General features: G+C 41.6%; 1 protein-coding gene across 4 annotated transcripts in view; it reads right to left on the bottom strand.

Moving 5' to 3' along the window:
* LOC121277427 (synuclein, alpha interacting protein) overlaps positions 1–21,032 on the bottom strand; it is a 147,078-nt gene that overhangs the window by 86,219 nt on the left and 39,827 nt on the right. The window lies entirely within an intron of this gene.

Here is a 21,032-nt window from a genome sequence, read left to right as displayed (position 1 = left end):
CATTGCACTCCCTTTAAGGCCAATTATCCATTTTTACATAAGGAGACCAAAACTATACACAGTAATAAAACTTAACCTTATTAGAAAAGAATTGGAGTATAAAAGTAAATATACCATTTGCTTTCCTAATTGCTTGCTGTACCCGTATACCTTTGTGATTGTATAAGGACACTCAGGTCCCAAACAATTACAAAAATATATGTTTTTCTATTTTCCTACCAAAGTGGACAACTTCACAGCTTCCCCACATTGTGTTCTATCTGCCATGCTCTTATCCTTTCACTTCTGCAGCCTCTTTGTTTTCTGACCTTAGTATCCCCAGCAAAATTGGATACATTTAGAGATGAGAAATTTCCACCATTTGGGGGACTTCCACCTTTTCAGGTATGGAATCCTATATTTGGAAGTGATTTTCTGACCCCACATCTCCTTAATTGTTGGTGTGCGTGATCTTGATCTCGCATGCTTTCAGACAATGCCTGAAGTCCAGGCGCAATCCATGAGCCCCAGAGTTGGGAGCTCCATTGGAGCTCGCACCCTGACTCAAGTCCCAACTGCTGCCACTCAGCCTCGTTCCAGTCCAGACCTGCTGCTGTCACTCATTCCACTGGGAGATACACTCTGCTGCTAGCCACTTCATGAAGATATGAGGGGTTGGCAGATGGTGGGAAGTGGGTGCTGTGGAGGCAGCAGTGGAGCCCAAATCACTGCAGGAGGGGAGGGGTTGGGGATGAGGGAGCAGTGGACTAGAGTCTCCCCGGGGTTCAGCAGGTGGTTGGGGGAGGAGGGTGCAACAGACCAAAGTGTCCGTGGATGGTATTAGGAATTTAAAGATATTTATCAAGAGAAGATAAAGGAATGGTGATGGTCAACATGGTGCACAACTTAGAGGTGACGACATTCACACATTGGCCAGGATTCTGCTGGGCCGACGGTTGTTTTGCCTACTGGTTGGAGACCTGGCGGGAACCCCTGTCAGTTCCATGGGGAAGGCCCGACTGAGTCAAGTGCTTTTCGCACACTGAAGTGCCCACTGTGGGGCCTTTCCCGTGATTGAAGTCCCCAACAGAAATTCCATCCACCGAGAGCTGCAGCTCCTCATGCCACCAGCTGCAGCAGGAATGATGGGAGCAATCCACCCACCAGAGGCCCAGGATCATCGTGGAATCCCAAACCAAAGGAGAGTAATGGTGGAATGGGGATCACAGGGTGGGGGGAGGGTTACAGGAGAGCAGGAGAGGGGCAGCAAGGGATCAGAGACAAGGACAGGGAGGTGGCTTTCAGTGGTCAGCCCCTTGCCCAATGGCAGGTCCCTCAATTAGGTGGAGTGCCTGATAGCAAGGGACTCTCCAGAGAGCCGCTGGCAAACCCAATAAGGTTTCCCGGGTGAACTTCTGAGGGCATGGGAAAGCTGTGCAACCTCCATTTAATCCCTGAGCCATCACTAAATTGCAGCAGGCTCAAGGATATTGGATGTAAATTGGTTTCCTCGACACCCCTTCCGCCCTCTGACTTAATCGGGGTGAAGTTTTGCTGGAGCTTTTCCCAGGACTAGGTGGACCTTGGCGTTATGTTTCCCACCATGACAGGTTGCATTAAGTCCAGCCCATCGTTGCTCTTATCCTTCTTAATGGTGAAATATGCAGCCATAGTGAAGGGGATAGATTTTGAGTGCAGTCACTGGGACAACAACCAAATTTCTGTGTATAGATGCAGTCAAGTTCCTTAAATGCTGTTATATCTACATCGACCCAGGCAAGGGACAAACATTCTATCATGCCAATTTCCTACATAACAACTGTAAAATGCCTTGAGATCATGAAAGCACTCTATAAATGCAAGTCTGTCTTTTTTCACACTCTTCATTTGAGCCTTGTAGATGGCAGAAACTCTTTGAGGAGTCAGGAGATGAACCAACATCACAGAGAAGCCTGCTGCTGTTGCAAGTAGTTTATGAGATCTCAAATCAAAGTTAGATGGCTGTGATTTCAAATTTTCTCATCTCTCTCTGGCAGGCAGAAATGTCTGCCCTAATGAAGGTGGTCCAAGGCCAACAGCTATCAGCCAAAATGAATGAGGGAATGATGGCAAGGGAAAAGGTGCTTTTGAATCAATACAAGACTCCAGCCTCCCGGTTCCAGAAAAAGCAGCTGGAGACAAGGCCTTCCCGGTGCCAACAAGTGGCTGAGCCTTACCCATCACATCTGATGACTTTGCCTTCCCAGTCCCGGGAGCAGACAAAAGATCAAGAGGCTGAAAAAGGCAACCTTTGGAAGAAAGTGGAGAAGCCAGAAAATATGAACTTCGAGCCCCAAGAAGAAATTGTTGAGTTGATTTATATAACTTGTTTTTTTAACATTACATAGTACACCTCTTTCTGTGACTAATGCTGCATGGCTTTGATCAGAAATAGATGATAAATTGGACTTGCGTATATGGAGTCCCCCACCTCTGTTATACAAATAATGCCAATTATTTTCAATCATGTTGCAGCAAGAGTATTAGACATGCCAAGGCCTGGTAGTACACGCCCTGCATCACCCACGAAGAGTTAAGCTCCAACAGTTATAGAACGTAAAAAGGGGCAACCAGCAAGCAGTTGTACGCTGCAATTGATGACAATGTAATGATTCTTATACTTAACTTTCAAAATATTTGAAAATCTTCATTGGCTTAAGCAGTAATCCTTTAGCGAGGATTGATCATCATGACGATAGGTGACTGCAGTGTTAAATCTGCCTCCATTGTGTTACAGACAGGAGAAAGATGACAGGCAGGGCATTCTTTTTCCACCTACCCACTAACTAAAGACAGCATGTTTAAAAGAAAAGCCCAAGCACTTTAATTATCAGGAACAGGCAAGTGACAGGTTTTTGTAAGTTTTAAATGATAAATGCTTATTGTTCAATACCCAAATATTCACAACTACACCCACTGTCATGGAAACATAATTTTTATAAGATTATTGGGATTTATTGTAAAGTAGGGATAGTAGGGTCTGAATAGTGCGTGTGGATGTGTGAGGATGTGGGACTTCATTGAATTAAAGACAGCTGGTCGAAGGCTTTGATGTATCAAAAGAGAAGCTAGGTTTGAAATGCTAAATAAGTAAACATGGCTGAAGTTTTAGAATGTGAGGTGTAAAAGGAAAATTTGAATTTTGAGGTAAACCAGAGTAGTCATGAATTTCAAAGAAAGGGTGAAGTGTTACACGTAGCCAGAAGAAGCCAAACAGTGTGTTTATTTTTCCCAAAGCTTACTAATAAAACCGGTACTATGAAAGAATTTTATTATTAGAAAGGTAAAGTCTAAAGACATATTGAAACAATGGGATGTACATTTAAAAGGGAGAAACATGTATAAAGGAGACGAGGTTATGTGTAAGGAAAGAAGGCATTCTAAGATCTAACAAGTGCGAAAAGCCTCCAGCCTCTATGTACCAGGCTGCTGCCAGTAGGAATCGAAGCTAAGAGAATTCATTGTGAATATCCCTGTCAAGGGTATTGTGTGCTTTGCCTGGGTCTGTTAAAATCTATTTTGTTTTTACTGTTGCCTTAACAGAGGTGTAACTGTGAGTTAGATTAATTAGGGGAGCTAAGAGTTATCGTAATAGTAATTTGCGGATCTAAGTATGTGCTTAAATTAATTTCATTAATAAATGCTTAATTTAGTTTTATAGAAACCTCCAAGTCTCGGTAGACTCATTATGACTGAATTCAAGGCACACATCACAAAATCAAAATAGAAATTGCAAAACAGTTGTGGCAGTCAAGTTTCCCTCTGGGATTTAAGCAGCTCAGCATTTACCATCTGCTGTGCCATACCACCACATTCTCTCTCACATACACATGCACACACATACACATTCTCTATCTCTCAGGAAAAACGTGTCATTATAAAAGTAGCACGCATTTATATCTTATTATTTCAAGAGTTCTTTGTTATACCTGCTTTTCCCCGGGGTGAAGAATTGAAATGGTGCAGGCCTGTAATCTGTTTAGTCCACTGAAGAAAAGCTCTGGTAGTTTAGAATGGATTTGCTGTTGTTTTATGTCTGCAGTAGCAGATTTCCCTTAGTATATTCCAGTCAAGACACAATAGCGGAGCCTTTTCTGTAGAGGGCTCAAGTCCAACTCTCTATCTACATCTGCCTTAAGAGCAGGTATTCTTAAGCAGTGTATTTTCCCTTCATTGGCATAAATGTGTGTGTGTGTGTGTGTGTGTGTGTGTGTCTGTCTGACCAGAACACACCTTATTAAAAGTTCTCACCAGACACCTTGTTTCTGTCATGTGGCCAGAGGATCTCTTCCCATTGTCTTCATAAATAGTTACTGATGGTTAGACCATCATCAGGCAATGGAGTCCCAATATCACTCATCCACATATCTTCTTAATAACACAGAACTTTTCATGCCCATTGTTTCCGCACTTCAAGTCGCAGATGCTGGAACAGGATTGTGAAACTAGTCTTCTTAACTAGTTGGAGAAATGCTGCCATTATCACCAGAAGGGTTGTTTGCATTTTAATAACTGTGCCAAGACATGCCCAGACATGAAAATTAGCTGTGTTCTTAAAGTTTCATATGCTGGCAAGGAAACCGGTCAGCTGACCTCTCAACTCCATTTTGTGTTACAGGAATGTGTTCATTTTGAGTTTATACTTCATTAGTTCATAAGTCCATGCACGTGACAATTGTTAATGACTTAAGTTATTCAGTGAGGTTGAACCATTGAATATCTGTCCTCATGTAGAACCTATAGTTAATTAGAGTCTGCGTTATCTTCTAATTTTGCATGTAAAATACGGAGTATGTCCTGATCTTACTGACAAGTGCAAATATTGGGTGGCATCGAGATCCCCAAGAAAGTCTGGAATGCTGTACATGGCCAAAGGATGAATTTGTTATTCATCAAGTCCCTAGCTGTTGCTATTTGGGGGAACCAATCGGCTCAGGGACAGGTCGGTCTGCAAGACAGCGTGTCCACGCTTTGTCAATGCTGGAGCTATTGCAAAGCCTCCGCTCTCACCACGGAAGTTGAATGCTGTCACAAGTAACAACTGTGATAACCCATTGCTTTGGGAAAATCCTGTATTTTCTTTTTGTGCAAAGTACTCTTTAAAATCTGGGAAGAGTTTTGATGTTAAATGGTTAATTGCTTTCCTGAGTATGGCATCATTAGGTTCCCAAGAAATGCCCATGTGACCTGGGGCTGCCATGGGGACGAACAGCTAAGAAACAAAGCTAATGACAGTGGGGTCTGGTTTTAGCATGTTTTCTGGCAGGCAATTCAAAACACCAAATCCTGGTGAGGAGAAGCAAATCTCTCTCAGGAAGAGGTCAGTTTTTTTTTTGTTTGGGGGAGAAGATTCTTGGACACCCTGTGCGAGCTGACTAAAAAAGATCTAAAACCTGGAAAGCTGTGTGACTGGCTTGGGGATGCTAAAAAGCTGGGTAGTTTTACCAGAAGTGGTCAAACTGGGAACCGCAGTTACTGGGTGGTTGGTTAATAAATTCTGGAAAGCTACGCAGTCAGTACTGTTGTGACCTGAATGAGAGATGGTTCATAAGATGTGCACCTTGTGTGATGAACAAAGTATAATTTTTAAGTTGAATTGTTATATAAATATGTGATTTTGTGTCAAAGAAGGTAGATTTCAGTTTCATGTAGGTGGTTTATGTGCCTTGGTGCCTAGAAGACCTGTGGCTGAGAGGTCAGTCTTTTGGGTTTGGTTTTACAACCCCTGAAGTTAAAGAGATGGGTTAGAAGTTTGGTGATTTTGGGAAAAAACAAAGCAGAAAAAAGTGGGCTGTTGTTTAGCCACAGTAGTCAAGTGACACAGAGTCACAGAAAGACAGGGAAGAGTTCAGTGTGTGTCAGAGAGTGAAGACAAGGATCTTTCAGCTCTCTGAGAAAAGTACAAGGCTCGTGGGACAGTAGTAAACTGAAGAGTCAATTATAGGACTCAGTAACATGATCAGTTTAGCAGTGTTGCTATTGAAACAGTGAGTTTAAAGCACAATTAATTTTGTATGTCTCGAGGAGAGAAACAAGTTGGGTGAGAAGCATCAAGTGAAGGCTCGAGAATTCACTGGAAGAAAACAGTTTGCACATGTGTCAGTCCCAAGCAAGAAGCCTTTGTGTCAAACTAGTGGTAACTCTTCCCTGGATCATGTATCTGTAAAGATATTGCTTGGTAAAGGAATATTGGGAAACTGAACCACCATCTTGTGTTTTTGTCGCGAGATCTCCAACCTTTTTGTCTTGTGTAATATAGTTCATTCTTCTTGCTTTAATAAATATTTTATTCCCTGAGTTAAAAGTTCATCAGCAGACTCCTGTGAATTTGTTCAGTGACCTTCCTCCACGGTTTCTAAAAATAAGTTAGAATCTATGAAGCCAGGTCTCATTTTGGAATCTGACTTGACCAATATTAACATCATATGGGATCGTAAAATTTGGCAGTAACCATGTCTGGGGACTTCAGTTGGAATAAGGCTGGTTAATGCGACTCAGGGGCCAAAACGATTGGATGGGAAGCGAGAGATCCCACAAAACAAAGGTTGAGTTGGAAACACAAGTTACATGTGGTGCCACATTTGTACAAGAAGTAATGTTAGTGCTTGTAACTAAAGAAGACATATGTATCTATGTGGACTGACTATTTAAAGTGAAATTTGCATTTTTATCTGAAATCTCTTTCACCTATTAACGAACAGTTGAGTGATGTTGATTTTAGCTAGTTACAGGAAAAGTTTAAAAAAGTGAAATCTTGTCCATCAGTTTTCTTTCTGTCGAGATAACTTGTTTTTAAAAAAAGGAATCAGTCCCTACAGAGATTGTAACACAATTCACAAGCGCTTAAATTGTTGTCACCTTCTCTGGTAGATGTTCCATGTTTTTGATCTGCAAACCTCTCTCACTGTTGTACCTGTTTTGGAAGTCCATTTTCTATTGTGACTTAAGGCTCAGATAATTCCAAGCTGAATCTTTTTCTTTTATTTTGTCACAGCATGTTTCACCTGTCACTTACAAACCCAGGGGCCAAGTGCAGAGGCTGTCAAGAAAGAGGTCAGAAAGATGAATAATTACATATCCAAGACCTGAATAAGAGGCCAAAATCCAGCAAAATGTCTTAAATGTAAATAATGAAAATTTGTATTTTCTAGATAAAACAGATTACAGCTGTAATTTAACGGTGTTTTGATGTCTGCAATTTAACTGTGTTTAAGCTTTTTTTGGTTTCTGCAATTTAACAGTGTTTTAACCATATTTTTCTTGCATCCCAATAAAATTTGAAAATTACATGCAATCAAGAGTGTTTTTAATTAGCTGTTTCATACACTTGACCCACCCAAATCACGCACACAGACATAAGTATTTTTTTCACTTGAGTACACCAGGCTGATGCACATTAGTGGTACTTAAATGAATATAATGGACTGGGTGAATTAATTTTCTAGATTTCCCCTTTGGCAAGTTTTGGATTTGAAATTGCCAAACTTGAACTAGTTGACCTGGTCTGCAACTGATCTGCTGGTGTTGATTGTACTAATTCCCAGTTGACAACTGGTTCATGTTTTCCCATCGACTTTGTTTTAATTTTATTTGATTATCCATACACATGAAGTGCTGCAAAAACATTTCATCAGTGCAAATCCTTCAATTTCACATTTCAGTAATGTACCAAACTAGACTTTAGAGTAAATAACTACAAAATCAAGCGATGACATTTTAAAGCAACATTTCTCCTAGTCTCCCACACAAACTTAAATCCTTGAGACAAGGGAGCGCTTTGGATTGACAAGCAAATTGAACAGAGCTACTTTGTAAAGTTAGACAGTGAATAAAGTGATTTTAAAAATTACTAAATATAAGAAAACAAAAATAAAAGAGAATACCATACATCATAGGAAGAAAGAAGGCTTATCACCAATAGATATGTGCAGCATTAAGTGCAAATAGCTATTTTTGATAAACTACTGCAGAATTTCAGTAGCTATCTTCATTCACACTGCATAATATTTTGAATCCTTTATAGGTGGTAATACATCAGTATGCATTCTAACCAATTCTACCTGATGTAGTATAACATACAGACCAGTATTGTAAGCTAGATGCTTTTATGCTTCAGTGAGTAAATGCTAAAGAAAAAAGTTGCATTTTTTTAAATGGCTGAGAAGCTATGGGCTCCCAAAATGAATCACCTCAATAATTATTGTTCCTTCAGAAGAGTGAGAAGTTAGACAAGGTTAGATTGCATTCAAGAGAGAGAAAGAGAGAGAGAAGATGGATTAGGCGGCAGAAAGGAAGAGATGCTGGAGTGGAGGTGAGGAGTGTGAGAGAAACCAATGGGACAGACCAGTCACCAATAACCTGCTTGTCAACACGGTTAGGATTACAGCATTCAAATTTAAACATGGATGCAAGAGCTGAATGTCAAAAGTGTGACATTATGGCAGCAATTAAATGAACAAGGCAGCAAGCAGCCCTAGCAGCAATGAAGTCCATGGCCCTGGAGGTATTAAAAAAAAACATCCTGGTGGTTGAAGTCATAGTTAAGACAAAAGGAAGGGAGACATGGAGACTGCATCACAGCTCCAGGATATTGCTGCAAAAGTTCCTCAGGGCACTTATTAATGGCCATTCCTCCATCATCTGGTCAAAAGTGGGCCTATCCTGACAACTGCAATTTTCAGCTGCATGCACAACTTCTCTGATAATGGAGTAGCATATGCCATGATGAAGACCTGGACAATATCTAGTCTTGGGCTGACAGTGGCTCATAACATTTGGGCCAGATTAATGTCATCAAATGGCCAATGTTGATATATTAAAATTTCAGAAACTTAACTGGACTAGCCATATAAATACTGTTGTTATAAGAGCAGGTCAGAGGCTGGGAATTCTGTGGTGAGTAACTCACCTCCTGACTCCCTATAAGAGCCAAGTCAGGAGAGTGATGGGATACATTCCACTTGCCTGGATGAGTGTGGCTGCAGCACTCAAGAAGCCTGACAAATTCCAGGACAAAGTAGCCCACTTAAACAGCTCCCATCCACCACTCTAAATATTCACTCCCTCCACCAATGGTGCACAGTGATAGCAATGTGTACCAAATGCAGCAACTCACCAAGCTCCTTCAACAGCGTCTTCCATCCCGGAACCTCTACCACCTAGGAGGACAAGTTCAGCAGATTCATGGGAATTCCACCACCTACAAGTTCTTTCCAAGGTACACAACATCCTGACTTGGAACTATATCGCCGTTCCTTTACTGTCACTGGGTCAAAATCCTGGAACTCCTTTCCTAACACCACTCTAGGTATACCTACACCACATGGAATGCAGTGGTTCAAGGTGGCAGCTTACCACCACCTTCTCAAGGGCAATTAGAGATAGGCAACAAATACTGGTCTTGCCAACGACGTTCACATTCCATGACAGAATAATAAAACTTTTAAAAATTAGCTCCCTGACCTTCAGTAATGGTAACATTACCAACAGGTCCACACCATCAGGAAGTCAACAGTAATTAGAAGTTCAGTTGAATTAACTGTATCTACAAGGCTTGTAGCCACAGGTTAGGTACTGTTTGGAATTTCTTTTTAATTCATTCATAGGATGTGGGCTTCGCTGGCTGGGCCAGCATTTATTGCCCATCCTAACAGCCCGTGAGAAGGTGGTGGTGACAACTGAGTGGCTTGCTAGGCTATTTCAGAGTCAACCACAATGCTGTGGGTCTGGAGACACTTGTAGGCCAGACCAGGAAAGGACAGCAGACTTCCTTCCCTAAAGGACATTAGGGATATCATTTGGGTTTTTACAACAATCGACAATGGTTTCATGGTCATCATTAGACTTTTAATTCCAGATTTGTTAAATTGAATTCAAATTCCACCATCTGCCGTGGCGGCCCATGTCCTCAGAGCATTACCCCAGGTCTCTGGATTACTAGTCCAGCGACAATACCACTACACCATTGCCTCCTCCTATCTTTCACTTCCCGGCACCCCCTTGAAACCACATGCTAAAACTCAGCTCGTCTGGAAAGACGCAGCTCGATATCATTTGGGACAGAGAAGTCCACTTGATTAGTGCCCTCATCAATGGATTTAATATCCATCTCTCCATCACCAGCACATAACAGTTATGGTTTGTACCAGCTACAGGATGTACTGCAGCAACACACCAAACACACTTTGAAAGTAAAAACAAAAAACTGCGGATGCTGGAAATCCAAAACAAAAACAGAATTACCTGGAAAACTCAGCAGGTCTGGCAGCATCGGCGGAGAAGAAAAGAGTTGACGTTTCGAGTCCTCATGACCCTTCCACAAAACTCAGTTCTGTGGAAGGGTCATGAGGACTCGAAACGTCAACTCTTTTCTTCTCCGCCGATGCTGCCAGACCTGCTGAGTTTTTCCAGGTAATTACACTTTGAAAGTAACTGCCTGTAACCTCCATTATGAGGGACAACTGCAGCAAGAGAGTGGGAGCATCATCATCTCAAAGTTCCCCTCCTGGCTTGATTGGTGCTGTTGTGGGCTTACCTTGCCAAGCTTCTTCCGATCGTGTTCACCCTACCCAAAACTGCCTCCTTGGGCTTTGTAAGTGTAACAACGATCTGCATTTCGCTCCAAAATGTATATTCACTCTTAAAAAAAAATCTTGTATCCACAATCTTATTGGCTACTGACAGGTGTTGATCAGGACAATCTACGGAATACTTGGATTTCATACAAACGATTTTCAGTCAACAGATTTGAGCAATGTACTTGCAAGATTGCAGCAACTGGTTGCAAAATGTGAATTTTACTTTATTAGTTTTATATTTTAATGGCCAATTTTCTGCTATTTTGAATAAAGCTGTATTTCAAATAATAATTTCAGTATTTATCTACAAATAATCTAGTACTCAGTCATTTTGAATGTATGCAACTGATTTATCTGAGGAGAAGAGTGTATAATATTGCTACACAGTGAGAGAGACCAGGGCCAAAATTTTCTGTTCTGGGAGTGCATCCTGATGCCATCACGTGTTAATCCGATCTTTCGTTCGGCAGGTGCGCACCAGAGTCCGCTGTGCGCCCGCCGAAATGTCAAAGGCCTGTTAGGGCCATTAATACACTAATTAACCTAATTGTCAGGGCTGCCCGTCCGCATTTTTCATGAAACCTCATCCACGGGCGGGATGAGGTTTCACGAAGGGTTTATTAAATTAATAAATAGTTTTTATACATTTCATAAACAGGTCCCAACTCATGTGATGCTGTCACATGAGGGGACATGTGTAAATTAGTTTTTACCTTCTTTATTAAAAATTCTCATTCTGAAATTAATTTTCCTGAGGCAGCTCCATGCCTCAAGGGGATTTCTGCACTCTTTGGCCCACATGCGTGAAAGAGCGCAGGCCCCGACTCTCCCTCCTCCCCCCCGCCAGCTACCGGGCGAAAGTCATGCTGGGGAAGGCCTTAATTGGCCCGCCCACGTAAAATGGCGGCATGCTGCTGATTGCGAGGGGCAAACGGCTCTGTGCCTGCCCACCCCCACTCCCAACTGGTCCGCCCGATGGGGAGAAAATTGTCCCCCCGGAATTGGGGAATGAGGGAGTTTGAAGGGTTAATTTCTCTCTAAAGTCTAGTTTTTTCTTTAATTTAGCAATTAACTAAAAATTACCTTTTAAGAGGTAAGTTAAGTTTATTGGAGTCTTAAACAGGGATATACAAGCTCTCAGGGCCCTCTGTGGCTAGATAATTAGGTTGTTAGTTTAAACTGGTTTCTTAACTTGAACAGAGCTTGACTCATTTGTTTTCAGCAAGTGTAAATACAGAGAGAGAGAGAGAGAGAGAGAGAAAGAGTTGACTCATTTGTTTTCAGCAATTATAGAGAGAGAGAGAGAGAGAGATGAAGAGGAGTCCTTGTGGAGATGAAATCCCATCTTCACATTGAGGATACCCTCCATTGTGTTGTGCAGCACTACCAGCATGCTAAATGGGATAGATTTTGAACAGATCTAGCAACTCAAGACTGGGCATCCATGAAGTGCCATCAGCAGCAGCAGAATCTGTAACCTCAGAGCCCTACATAACCCGCACTCTATCATTACCACTAAGCCAGGGGATCAACCCTGGTTCAATGAAGTGCAGGAGGACATGCCAGGAGCAGCACCAGACATACCTAAAAATGAAGTGTCAACCTCAGGACTACTTGCATGCCAAATAGCATAAGCAGCATGTGAATGACAGAGCTAATTGATTCCACAACCAATGGATCAGATCTAAGCTCTATAGTCCTGCCACATCTAGTCATGAATTTTTTTTTATATATTCATTTGTGGGATGTGGGCATCGCTGGCTAGGCCAACATATATTGCCCATCCCTAATTGCCCATGTTCAGAGGGTATTTAAGAGTCAACCACATTGCTGTGGCTCTAGAGTCACATGTAGGCCAGACCAGGTAAGGACAGCAGATTTCCTTCCCTTAAGGACATTAGTGAGCCGAATGGGTTTTTACGACAATCAGCAATAGTTTCGTGGTCGTCATCAGACTTTTAACTCCAGGTATTTATTGAATCAAATTTCACCATCTGCCATGGTGGGATCCGAACCTAGGTCCCCAGAGCATTACCCTGGGTCTCTGGAATACTAGTCAGTACAAAACCACTATGCCACTACCTCCCCTTAATTGGTGGGCAATTAAACAACTCACTGGAAGAGGAGGCTCCACAAATATCCCCACTCTCAACCATTGTTTTGCCCAGCACTTCACATCACAACCTTCAGCCCGAAGTGTCAAGCGGATGATACATCTCAGCCTCCTCCATCACAGCATCACAGATGCCAGTCTCCAGCCAATTCAACTCACTCCACATTATATCAAGAAACAGCTAAAGGCACTGGATGCTGCAAAGGCTATAGGCCCTGACAATATTCTGGCAATAATACTCAAGACTTGAGCTCCAGGACATGCTGCGCCCCTAGCCAAGCTGTTCCAGTACAGCTAAAACATTGGTGTCTATCAGACAATGTGGAAAATTGCCCAAGGATGTCCTGTACACAAAAATCAGGACAAATCCAACCCAGCCAATTACCACCCCATCAATCTACCCTCGATCATCAGGAACGCGATGGAAGAGGTCACTAACAGTGCTATCAAGGGGTACTTGCTTAGCAATAACCTGATCACTGAAGCTCGTTTTGGGTTTCACCAGGATCATTTAGCTCCTGACCTCATTACAGCCTTGGTTCAAACATGGACAAAAGAGCTGAACTCCAGAGGTGAGGTGAGTGTGACTGTCCTTGATATCAAAGCAGCATTTGACCGAGTGTGGCATCAAGGAGCCTCACAAAACTGGAGTCAATAGGAATCAGGGAGAAAACTCTCTGCTGGTTGGAGTCATACCTAGCATCAAGGAAGATGGTTGTGGATGTTGGAGGTCAATCATCTCAGTTCGAGGACATAACTACACAAGTTCCTCAGGATAGTCCTAAACCCAACCATCTTTAGCTAGTTCATCAATGACCTTCCTTCCATCATGTTCATAAGGCCAGAGGCGGGGTGACTGCTGATGATTGCACAATGTTCAAAGCATTCACAACTCCTCAGATACTGAAGAAGTCCATGTCCAAATGCAACAAGACCTGGACAATATCCCCCATCCACAAGCATTCACTCCCTCACTACTGACGCATATGACAGCAGTGTACACCATCCACAAGAAACTCACCAAGGCTCCCCAAGCAGCACCTTCCAAAACCATGACCGCTACCATCCAGAAGGACAAGGGCAGCAGATACATGGGAACACCACCACCTAGAAGTTCCCCTCCAAGTCACACACCATCCTGACTTGTAAATATATTGCCCTTCCTTTGCTAATGTTGGATCAAAACCCAGGAACTCCCTCCCTAACAGTACTATGGTTATACCTAAACCATATGGACCGCAGCAGTTCAAGAAGGCAGCTCACCACCATTCTCTCAAGAGCAATTAGGGATGGGCAACAAATGCTGGCCTAGCCAGTGATGCCCACATCCCATGAATGAATTTAAAAAATGTACGCAAGATTGTTTTCTAGAGTAGTATGACCAGGAAGCAACTAGGGAACACACTATTTTAGATATAGTACTGTGCAGTGAAAACTGGCTAATATATAACCTTGTTGTAAAGGAGCCATTATATGATAGAATTTTACATTAAGCTTGAAAATGATGTAGGGTTTTAAATCTAAACAAAGGAAACAATAAGTGAAAGAGGGGGCAAATTGGCTTTAGTTGATTAGGAAGCTACATTAAAAGGTATAACAGTAGACATACACTGGCTAACATTTGAAGAACTAATGCATAGTTTACAACAAAAATACATTCCTTTAATGCATAAAAACCCAGCAAGGAAAGTGTTCCAACCGTGGCTAACAAAATAAATCAAGGATTGCATTTGATCAAAGGAAGAGGTATATAAAGTTGCCAAAAATAGAGGTAAGCCTGAAAATTGGGAGCAGTTTAGAATTCTGCAAAGGTGGACTAAGAGAAAGATTAAGGAAAGGGAAATAGAATGTGAAAGTAATCTAGCCAGAAACATAAAAAACGGATTGTTAAAGCTTCTACAGCTACGTAAAAAGCAAAAGATTTGCAGAAACAAATATGGGTCCATTAAAAGCAGAGTCGGGAGAATTTTTAATGCGGAATAAGGAAATGGCAGTGAAACTAAATAAATACATTGGCCTGAATATTTTGGTCAACGGATGTGCGCGATTGGCAGGCCTGGGAGCAACCGGGAAACAGACTGGGAAATGGACCCCGGACCTACGAAGGTTCACTAAATTAATTCCTGGAATGGAGGGATTTTCCAATGAGGATCAATTAAATAGACTGGGCCTTTATTCCCAGGAGTTTAGAAGAATGAGAGATGATTTCATTCAAACACAAGAAGGATGTTTCCCCTGGCTGGGGCGTCTAGAGCCAGGGGACACAGTCTCAGAATAAGGGGTAGGTCATTTAGAACTGAGATGAGGAGGAGTTTCTTCACTCAGAGGGTACTGAATCTTTGGAATTCTCTGCCCCAGGGGGCTGTGGAGACTCAGTTGTTCAGTATATTCAAGACTCAGATTGATAGTTCTTGATGTTTTTAATATGTAGAAACCTATGGGGATAGTGCAGGAAAACAATGTTGAAGTCGAAGATCAGCCATGATCTCATTGAATGGCAGAAGGGGCTTGAAGGGCTGAATGGCCTACTCCTGCTCCTATTTCCTATATTTTTATGTTCTTATTTCACTGTTTCACTATTTTCTACTTGCTGCTGATTTAATTGTAGAAAAACATTTCCAGTAAATTTCTTCCAGCTGGGATCATTTATGCTCTTACCAAAAAACCCAACCACAAATAAGCCAGTTTGTAAGCAGAAAGACAGCAAAATATTACAGCCCATGAAATTAAAGCATTAATGTTGTTAGAGTAATAATAGTTTTTTTTCCCAATAGTGTCTAAATGTGAACTTTATATCTCATTTTATCATGTAATGACGTTAGTAAAATCTACTACAGACAAACTATGATCAATGAAATAATAGAATGTTGGTTAAATGGTCTTTCATGTAATGTTATTATTCACATGCAATCTTAAAAAAAATTAATCTTCACAAATTCCAAACTTTCTGAAATTGGAAGTTATCTTTGTCTTTTTCCTATTTGTAGGATCTCTTTCTGTCAAGTGTCTAAGAGGGGTTAAGTAATCAGTTCCCATAATCAGAAACTAATATATAGAAAAATAAATGAAATTTGGGCACTTCCTCCTTCCCTTTGTTCATTTCAAAAATGGAAATATGATCTAAATGCTGAGGCGAACAGCTGCTGCTGAATTTGACACCTCCACCCAAAGGAAATGCTATTAAATGAAGTAGGAGAATGGTGACAATATGCTTCAGACATTTTGCGTTAAATTATGGTGGTCACCATGTCATTCAAGTTCCTGATACTCAAACCCATTATTCTCAGTTGCCTAGTGATCAACTATGATTACGCTTATTGAGAGGAGCTAAGTGGAGTATCTTTCAAGTAGAGATGGCTCCAATTAATCACATCTAGCTACGGAAGACTGGAACAAAGTCAATCCTGTATGGCAAACGTGGTAATTCAATAACAGCCAGGCAAGTATATAGTACTCCAGAGCACAGTGGATGAAATCATCTCGCTTGGCTCAGTAACTAGACCTGGAGGGGTAGACTGGTTGCTGGGAGCTGGGACTTTTCCAACTTGATTTTAGATTATTCCAAATAGCCATGCAAACCAATGGCCCAACAGGGAGGGATAAAGGTGAAGAAAGTTTTAAAGTTAACTTTGCAAATACCAGATATTTATGACTATGGTCTTGTTAGGTTTAAAAACAAACTACTCTTGATGGTGGTAGTTTCTCCAAGCTGACTTTTCTTCTAAAATCAACATTTCCTGTAGAGTAACTCATGTAAAGTCAGAACAAATATTTTCCTACCTGTCAGTCTTTGCTTTATATCATCTTTTGATTGTCTCTCTTACCTAGTTCTCACACATTTTTGATCTGTTCCATTCTGCTTTTTTCCTTTCATCTTTCTCTTTATTAAAAAAAAATTGCTACCTCTGTCTGTCATGTTCTTTGGGGTAAGGAGGGAATGGGTGACAGAAGCAGCCAAGAAAGAGGTAGCTGAATAGAGAGGGGAAGAGAGTGGAAGATAAAGGTGCTTAAGGGTGAAGAAGTAGTCGAATGGAAATTGGAGTAGGAAGTAATGGATGCTCAAGGCTGGGCATGTTTGGAGGGAGATGTAAAGGTAAGAAGGTGCTGCACAGTGTTCTAGTGAACCACAGCTGCCTTTTGGGCTGCAGGTCTTGAGTGCTGGATAAGGAGAAGGTTGTATTTTCAAGTGCCGAACTCAACAGTTTGGATGGGGGATGAGATAGGAAGCTCTGTCATTATAGCTGGTAAGGATAAGGTGGTCTAAAGAGGAATCCCCTTCCTGTAGTTCAAAAGCAAACTCTACGCCTTACCCAGCAGCATGCTTTTGGGTGAGAGGAAAAATATTCCCTAAGGGGGAAATCCTGTAATTCAAAGTGCAAGGAATAAATCCTTCCTTTTAGGAAATCGAGGTCACCTCACCTGCACTTAAAGTCCATTTCTGGTAAAGACCAGGAGCAGGATTTTCCACTTGGACTTCAGGACCCTGCCATCAAACTCAAATGGGGGTCAGAAGCCTGCACTGTGTGGGGAACAGTCACTCATCTGGGATTTTCTCCAAATTTCCCCCAATTAAGCATGACAGACAAGCTCCTGAAGCTTAAGGGCTAAAGTTCTAAAGCATCAGCAGGATGCCTCTGCAGGTGACTAAAGAAGGCGACACCCAAAAGGTAGAGGGGCTCTCTCTCTCCAACCTTATTAAATTAAAAATAAAAAGAACATCCTCAGCAGCTGGGCCACCATTGTGGTTGGGGGATGGGGGGATGGTGTTGGTGGTGGAGGGAGAACACCTCAGCAAGGCAGTCTGCGACTGCAGCTGAAGCCAGACAGGTGGATGGCTTTTAAGCCTGTCTGGAGAACCACCACTACTTCTCCCATAAACCCACTCCAAAAAAAGAATCCATCACTGGATGGCCACTTCCAGGGAGCTGCCAGGTTCCCCCATGGCTCTAAGCAGCTGCCAGGTTCCCTAATGGCTCCAGGGACCTGGAGGCCAACTGGAAAATTCTAGTCAGTCTCTGAAAATAGGTGTTAATAGGCCTATCATTAGGTCAATCAGTTACCTGCCACTTGCCTACCATCCACCCATCCTGCCTGTGGGAAAATGGCCTGGAGACGGGGAACCAGTGGGAGGAGACAGTGGCGTACAAAGGAAGATAGGACTCAGGAGAAGTAGGAGATTCAGACCTTAAAGCCTGCTCCGCCATTCAATAAGATCATGGCTGATCAAATTGTGGTCTCAACTCCACCTTCCTGTCTGTCCCCCATAAGCCTTGGCTCCATTGTCTATCAAAAATCTAACTCAGCTTTGAATAAATTAAATGACCCAGCCTCAACTGCTTTCTGTGAAAGAGAGTTTTGCAGACTCCCTCATCTCTGTCTTAAAAGGGAGGCTTCTTATTTTTAAGTCGTGGCAATGTCACTGGACTAGTAATCCAGAGTCGCAGACTAATGCTCTCGGGACAAGGCTTCAAATCCCATTATGTCAGCTGGTGGAATTTAGAATTCAGCTTGTCTCAATAATGGACTGTGAAAATATCACCAATTGTTGTAAAAACACATCTGGTTCAGTAATGTCATTTAGGAAAGGAAATCTGCCATGGGCAACAAATGCTGGACTTGCCAGCAACACCCACATCCCGTGAAAGAATGATTTGTTAAAAAGCATTTCGGCCAACTGTGCAAAATTCCACACCCTCCTGCTTCTGTGTCCAACTCATCAGGGCCAAAATTCAGCTCCTGGAAAGTGCCTTTAAAGTGCAGCCTGACAGAGGAAAGGTCAAGGAAGCTGAGAGGGGAGTGACGCACCAACAAAAAAGGCCAGGTTTTCCCAGAAACAGCCATGGAAAGCCATAAAGAAACAGCCAGCAAAACGAGCTGAAATGGAATCAGGAACAAAGAAGGATGCCAACTACACATCCTGTGAAGACAAGATGAACATAGGAGAAATCACTAAAGGGATGCAGCCTTCAACAAGAAGCCATGGCAGGCCAGTGGTCAACTGAGATACTACAAGTTCACCATCTGCTACCATTACAAGCAAAACAATTAAGTATTGACATTTTAACATTGGATTACTCACAGGAAACATTTTAAAAGCTGTTGGCAATGCTGTTGGTGACTCATGTAAAGACTAAAGTTTCTTTTAAAAAAGAAAAAACGTTATGTATATATAAAATACTTTAAAGATTGTCCATCTGAGTTTCACATGTGGCTTTTAACAGAACTAAGTTTTAGTGAAATGTAGATCTTTGCAACACTACACATTAAGGATTAAAGATTAAGACTTGCATTTATATAGTGCCTTTCATGACCACAGGATGTCCCAAAGTGCTTTATAGCCAATGAGGTATTTTTATTTGAAACGTAGTCACTGTTGTAATGTGGGAAATGCAGCAGCCAATTTGTGCACAGCAAACTCACATAAACAGCAATGTGATAAAGACCACATAATCTGTTTTATTGATGTTGACTGGGGGATAAACACCTAGATAACTCACCGTTCTTCTTTGAGCTAGTGCCACTGGATTCTTTATGCCTACCTGAGAGGGCCTCAGTTTATTGTCTCATCTGAAAAACGGCACCTCCAAAAGTGCAGCATTCTCTCAGTACTGCACTGGAGTGTCAGCCTTGATTTTGTACTTAAGGCCTGGAGTGGAACTTGCACCCACAGCCTTCTCACTCAGAGGTGAGAGTGCAAGCAACTGAGTCAAAACTGACACCCAGTAATATCCTGATCATAATTACAGTAATTTTATGTTCAAACTACTTTCATGGGATTAACTTAACAAAATACATAATCTTTCACCAGTTCAGAATTATTCTTCAAACGGTTTACCAACTTCATCAGTCATCAAAAGCACCAACTATTCATAGCATCTTGCACTAGGCATTCAATAATTAATTTACAAGCTGCCTAGATTGAGTAGATAGATCAGATTAAGACCTGTACTGGTTTGTTTGGGACACTGTATAGTTAATTTTGGCAGTATCCTTATTTGTACTGTCTTACTTGGCTTATCAAAAGAGTTTGGCCCAGATTTTGCTGTGGATATGATAATGGAACTGTCAACATTCACTGTCATTACTCCACTGAAACTCCAGGAGTTCGCATACGTGCAGAATAATGCAGTAGTCCAGAAGAATCGACATTTCTCCACAGGATGCGCAGTAAGGTTCCCACATACTGCAAACTCCCTTGCAACTGTGAATTGATAACTTCCACTCTAACGCTGTGTAGTGCTTCTAAAAGTTTTTATGTGGGAAATGAATTTAGAATTTGGAAGTGTTAACAAGTAAATATCCATAAAATCTAAGATATGTAATATGTATTACATCACTAACCAAATTGAGATACAACTTACGAAATAAAGGCATCTGTGGCTCTCTCGATAATTTGGAAGGTCAATCTAGCGTATGGCATTTAAAAAAAAAATTGATGATGGGATCTGGAGAATAATGGCAAAGTCATATTTATAATCCGGCCCTCTATGAGCTGTTCTAGTGGATGTCTCCTTAAACTGCTGCTGACATTGCAGTGATACTGCCTCCATGATACTTAAGTATGAAATTCCAGGATTTTGACTAGTAATCATGAAAGACTGGCAGTATATATCCAAATCAGGGTGGTGTAAGTCATACAAACCAGGTCAGTCTCAAGTTTCATCTCTGGTTTCTGCTAAGTTAGTTGACAGTTGCAGGAATTGGCAAAGAGCCCTGCTTCTGATTACTATTCATTGATCTCTACTGAAAGTGCATGTGTGTGGAAATCAGCAGAGAACAGATTCACACTTGGCTGCAATGACCCATCCACAGCAATAGCCTACTGATGCTGCCTGTGCTCACACATAACTAATAGCAATGTGAGCAGGGAGAGGTTAATCCTTATAAAACTTTATATCAGCAAAATACAAAACCAAAGTGGTAAGGGAAAGGATAAAAAAGATAAAAGTTAAAAATAACAAGAAATGAAAAGCCAAAAATGCAAGCTTACCTAACAGAAATGTCACCATTCAAGGGTTTAATTCACTTGTTTTATTTGTTTTGGCATATTGCTGTCCCATAAAACTGCTGAAAGTACATACGTTTGACTAAGCTAGGATTGGTCCATTATTATTTAAATGTAACTCTTTCCATTTTGCTTTGTATCTATAAAAGTGTAACAGATTTAAGGAAGAATATGCTTGCATTGGAGACGGTGCAGCACAGTTCACTAGACTGGTACCCAGGATGAGAGGGTTGTCCTATGATAAGAGGCTGAGTAAATTGGACCTATATGTGTCAGAGTTTAGAAGAACAAGAGGTGATTTAATTAAAACATACAAGAT

The sequence above is a fragment of the Carcharodon carcharias genome, chromosome 4 (genome assembly GCF_017639515.1).
Source record: "Carcharodon carcharias isolate sCarCar2 chromosome 4, sCarCar2.pri, whole genome shotgun sequence".
Taxonomy (NCBI): Eukaryota; Metazoa; Chordata; class Chondrichthyes; order Lamniformes; family Lamnidae; genus Carcharodon; species Carcharodon carcharias.
The sequence above is the reverse complement of the archived record's forward strand: the minus strand, read 5'-3'. Positions and strand labels throughout refer to the sequence as shown.